The sequence below is a fragment of the Gigantopelta aegis genome, chromosome 3 (genome assembly GCF_016097555.1).
Source record: "Gigantopelta aegis isolate Gae_Host chromosome 3, Gae_host_genome, whole genome shotgun sequence".
Taxonomy (NCBI): domain Eukaryota; kingdom Metazoa; phylum Mollusca; class Gastropoda; order Neomphalida; family Peltospiridae; genus Gigantopelta; species Gigantopelta aegis.
The window spans coordinates 88,900,389-88,906,565 of record NC_054701.1 but is presented as its reverse complement, the minus strand read 5'-3'; positions in this window follow the sequence as shown (position 1 = coordinate 88,906,565).

Sequence of the window (6,177 nt, the reverse complement as noted above, 5' to 3'; positions counted from 1 at the left end):
TAACATGTAGTTGCCTCCCTTGCTAGAGACACCATATATGTATCGGTATAGTAATTGACTAAGTAATCTCAGGCGCGGATTCAAAGGTGTTCACGGGGGTCCCGTAACCCCTCCTTTGGAAACAAAATAAGGGTTATAAGCATACATATTTTTTTTTTTTACAAATTGAGCAAGAACCTAAATTGGGAATTCCATTAAAAGTATACTAAATCTCTAAAACAATTTGTGTGTAACAAATCAAAGATACTCGCCGATGTAGACGAAAACTATGAAACAGCAGGTCAGGTCAGGTCATAGGGCTTTACATGCACATTCAGAACAAGCTGTTGTAGCGCACGCCTGTCCTGGGCACAAGAGCCGGCTTCGGCCGGCTTCTCCGTCCAGGACAGGAAAGGTGGGGGGTGGGTAGGTGCAAGGGAGCACCAGCAGCCCGACCGTGGTCGGTAACAGGCGGGGGGTGGGGGTGGGGGGGGGGGGGGGGGGGTAATGGTGCTATGGAATTTTGTTGGAGCAGTTAAATGCCAAAGAGAAAATGATTGAGGAGATTTGGACGCAATTTTGAACGGTTGGTCGAAAGAGAAAGTTTCGGAGCTAACATAGGTTTTGATATTAGTGAGTCGAGAGTAGCTCGTTAATTAGACCTCTATGATGCTGTGGTGTCTCCCTAGGTTGCCCATAGGGCCTGACCGCTTCTGGTCGTGGTATGACAACCCAGGGGAGACTCGTGCAATTGTGTAACACCGGTAGGCAAGGCGCTGTTGTTCCGGGGTTATTTTCCAGATGTTGTTGTAGTTGACGGCGTCCTTTTCCGTGTCAACAAGTACCAAGTAGACCACCAGCAGCCTGCTTATCGGTTTTATAGTGGAGAAGAATACATGTTTTGATGCTGATGTATAACGAGTATAGCCAAATGTTGTTGACAGTAAGAAAATTAATGTTGATGGTCTATTCTGAAAGTTTCAAAGTTGCATAATAACCAAAATATTCATTTTTCTTGTAACGTGTAAATATTATACCTTGAATTACATACCCCCCCCCCCCCCCCCCCACACACACCATAAAAAACCAACAACAATAAAACAAAACAAACAGACGGTGGATTATTACTGTACGCTGTCATGCGCTACCTTTATTCCCCATCAGGCGCCGATCAAAAGTATAGGCGTACGGGCTGCCATTTTTGCGGGGGGGGGGGGGGGGGGGGGGGGCTGTTTTATGCCCGAATTAAACGAAAATGCCCGAATCTTGAAAACATTTATTCATGTTATCATTACTACCAAATAGCTATATATGGTTGCAAACGAGTCACTACGCATTTTACATGGATTACAACCAATTTTGAGGGTAGAATGATGAAAATACATGGTAAAAAAAGGTCTCAGATTAGCCCATTTTGCCATGATATCTTTATAATTTTTGTTACAATTTGAGGTGTTTGCTCCAGCATTGGGGGAGCAGTTTTGCCCCCCAGCCCAGCTCCCCTGCCTCATACGTTTATGATTGAGAATTTGCTCAGGGGAAACAGTTTGCCCCTGCTCCCCTGTCTCGTACATTTATGATTGAGGTTTTGCTCCAACACTAGGGGGAGCAGTTGCCCCGTTCCCCTGTCTCATACGTTTATGATTGATGTTTTACTCCAGCACTAAGGGGAGCAGTTGCCCAGCTCCTCTGTCTCGTACGTTTATGATTGAGGTTTTGCTTCAGCACTAGGGTGGGGGGGGTGGGGGGGGGGCAGATATGTTATTTGTTATGAGTTGATGTGAAATGCTGTGTACAGCGGTGTGTTACGATGCGGTGTGTGGTGTGAAGTGATGTGATGTAGTTTGTGGTGATGTGATATGATGTACTGTAATGTGATATGATGTGGTGTAATGTGGTGTGATGTGATGTGATGATGTTATGTGTAATATATTATATGACATGTACTATATTATATATGCATCATGATATGATATACTGCAATGGTTGTGGTGTGGTGTGGTGTGGTGTGGTGTGTTATATGATTCGAATTGATTTGTCATAATGACATGGCGTGATATGTCCTGTAGTAATATGATATGATATGTGACTATCATATATGACATGACAGAACATTACATACTTTTCATTTGTTTTCGTATGTGTAATGTACACACAGTTTCCGTTATTTTTAGTTTCATTCTTGGGTCAGTTTAAAAGTCTGTGCTAATAGTACTCAATACAGTTCTTTTAGTTGAAACGTTAAGTGTTTTGTATAGAACATTTATTTTAATGTATTATAATATTTTCTTGGTTGTACTAAGGTAATCTTATGCCATGCATGTGTTGAATTGTTAACTGATTTTACAGTCCTTAAGAAAACATATTTATGAGGTGAACAATTGTGCAGTATGAAAAGGAATTTCAAAAATTGGAATTTTTATATCAAACACGTTTTAATTCAGTATGGTTTCCCTGGTTTTATTAATATTAATGTAAGTGTGATATTAAATAATGTTAAGTAGCTTGTTACCAGCTATGTTAACCAGATATGGAACAGACTGGTTAAATAATGTTCGAAATAATACTAGCATTAATGGAAAGGGGGTAACAAACTTATAATTTATTTAAAAACAAGTATTTAACAGAGTTTTATTGTACGTCTATTTTACCTGTTTCTCATAGAAGCGCGTTTGTTAAGTTTAGGTGCGGTATTGTACCATTAAGAATTGAAACAGGAAGGTACGACTATAGTTTAGGTGCGGTATTGTACCATTAAGAATTGAAACAGGAAGGTACGACTATAGTTTAGAAAATGAAAGATTTTGTTTTTATTGCATTGGTTGTGTTAAAAACGAGAAGCACGTAATTTCATCCAGTCCATTGTATAATGATTTTAGAGAAATTTTATTTAACAACACTGTCTTAATTAATGATACTTTTAATTATTTTAATTCATGTGATAAAATTATATTTTTATTTTTCAATAAAAATATAATGAAAACTTGTGTCAAAACCTGTGCCAGTATTTTAGAAAAAAGAAGAGTCTATTTAAATAATAGTAATTTGAGTATTTTATTGCTTACTGGTTATTTTAATGATGGCTTGGTCGTATCTCGTCTCTCATAACTCTATATTGAGTGGCTTTAAAAATATTATATATATGTTAAAAAAGTGAAACGTAAATAAAATATTGAATTGAATTGAATTGCTTTACAATTTAACTAAACTGTTTTAGTTTTCGGGTGTGATTTTTTATTATTGTAAGTATTCTATTCATCTCCAGAATTTTTACAATTATGCATTGAGGAATGTAGGACGAAGCTGTAAGTGATAATGCATACAACAATAAATTTTAAGCGACCAGATCTAAAAGTCAATGTATATTTGAAACAAGAAAATAAGCTTTAACTAGAAATACCCTAGATTATTGTAAGACGACTAAGTATTTTTTTAAAACATAACAAACGGCGAAACACACGTGAATACTGAATATATATCTCATGTACTAATATTTATAGCACTGCCAGATATCTCATGCACTAATCTTTATAGTAACTGCTATTGGACGTGGACGATAATAATAAGGAAGTAAATGAGATAAATATTAAGTAAATAGAGTGTATAGATATCCCGATAAACCATCAGTCTATCTTACACCGCAGAGGTTAAATTACGTACGAAATAATCATTCTTAACAAGGACATGAAAAATAAATGATGTAAAATATGTTTAGTTAAAAATCGTAGCTAGGTAATTATATATGTCAGGCGGAAGTGGGCAACAGGTAGGCCTGACTGCCTACCCTCTTGGTTAATGACCCAGGGTGTTACACTTGACTCAAAGTGCACATCGTATATATTGTGTGTGCTTCAAATGAATAATATGTAGCGCCGTGCATAGTACTGTATTGACCGTAATACGTATTACATATCATCTTTTGGGGAACCTTTCCTATATACAGTTTCCCAGTAATAAATAAAGTCCAAGTCCATATACATGTACAGGTAGTTGTTCGCTTGTTTTCTTGTTGTTGTTGTTTTGTTTTTGGTGTTGTTGTTTGTTGTTGTTGTTTGTTTGGGGGTTTTTTTTGGGGGGAGGGGGGGGGGGTTGGGGGGTTGTTTTGGTTTGTTTTTTGCTTTTTTAAATTTTCATTTAATTTTTTTCGATTGATTGATTGTGTGTGTGTGTGTGTGTGTGTGTGTGTGTGTGTGTGTGTGTGTGTGTGAGACACTAAATCAATCACACTGACTAATTAATCATCGGCTATTGGATGTGAAACATTTGACCACTCTGACACACAGCCAATCACAACAGGTAGACCGGTCATCCCGTGGGTTTGTCACAGTCCATTTGCGTTGTTTGTTTGTTTCTTTATTTGTCTATACCTTTACTTATTGTTTCGTGCTTATATCCAATTAAGGTTCAAGCACGCTGTCCTGGGAACACACCTCAGCTATCTGGGCTGTCTGATCTAGTCTGGGCTGTCTGATCTAGGCGGGATCCTGTACCGGGATGCGAATCCAATATCTACCAGCCTTACGTCCGGTGGCTTCTCCATCGAGGCCGGTTTCATTGGATTCAATTGTTTTACCCGACTGCTACCATACTCGCCAGACCCAGACCTAACTCTTGCGTATTTTGGGCCTAACCTGACCACATTGTCAAGAGTCGCCTGCAATCATTTGTCATATAGGTTTTAGTATTAGTCGCTATTAATCATTATTCTGGCATGGCGGGAAATGCCCAGTGGTAAAGCGCTCGCTTGATGCGCGGTCGGTCTAATGTCGATCTGCTCGGTGGACCCATTGGGCCATTTCCCATTCCAGCCAGTGCACCACGACTCGTATATCAAGAAGAAAGAAATGTTTTATTTAACGACGCACTCAACACATTTTATTTACGGTTATATGGCGTCAGACATATGATTAAGGACCACACAGATTTTGAGAGGAAACCCACTGTCGCCATTACATGGGCTACTCTTCCGATTGGCAGCATGGGATCTTTTATTTGCGCTTCCCAGGGTTTGGAGTCGGTATCTGGATTAAAAATCCCATGCCTCGACTGGGATCCGAACCCAGTACCTACCAGCCTGTAGACCGATGGCCTGCCACGACGCCACCGAGGCCGGTGGTATATCAAAGGCGTCGTATGTGCTATCCTGTCTGTGGGATGATGCCTTTAAAAAATCCCTGTCCGTCTGTGTGTCTGTCTGTCTATCTATATCCAGGGTCGAAGTATCCACAGTAAAAAATATACCGATGTGTTAAACAAATATCCATTTCCTTATGGGGAAGGGGTGGGGCTTGCTTGCTATACCATGATGACCCAAGAAACATAGTGCATTCAAAAAAAACCCACGATCTTCGTTATTTAGTTATTTAGTTTAGTACTGTTTTCAGGAAATTATTTTACGGGGTTCGAGTCTTATTCCCTAGGAATTTTTTTGTTTTGTTTTTTATTTTTATTTTTAAATAAGGAAAAAGAAAAAAATCGCTTTGATCAGAGGGATGTTGAACCCGAACCACCACCCCCTGCACAAGAAGTGCCTGGTCTTCCCCTATCCACAGCCACCATCCATCGGACTTCTAAAAATAAGTCTTCAACAAACCCACTTTAAATTGATGCGTCAGTGTGCAATAGCTATTAAAATACAGTAATAGTACACTCTGGTCTATACTGACTCGGGAATAACCTCTGAATTCCACCAACGACACGACGTGGTACTACCTAGGCCACGTTTGTGTACAATACATTCCGACGTGTTCTCGTATACACGGAAGGGCACTCAGTAAACGCTTGAATGGGATAGTGGTGTTCAGGAAGGTGACGCGTCTACGTATTCCATTTTCTCATTGGTCAGTTCGTCGAGATACCGACGGGTTTCTAATTTTAGCAGTTCCGGGTGTCAAGAGGGAGAACCACACGTGTGAACTGTTACTACATGCGATTAAAGGAAAGGAATGTTTGATAATGCCTCAGCATTTTGTTCATACTAGCTTTTCCTCTCTCTCTCTCTCTCTCTCTCTCTCTCTCTCTCTCTCTCTCTCTCTCTCTCTCTCTCTCTCTCTCTCTCTCTCTCTCTCTCTCTCTCACTCGTGGGGAGGGGGGTATTTATTTTTGTGTTATTTTTTTATTTTGTTGTTGTTTGTTTTTTTGTTATTGTTTTTTTTGGTGGAGTTGGGGGGATGCGGAAAGGCGGTGGGTTTTGGGGTT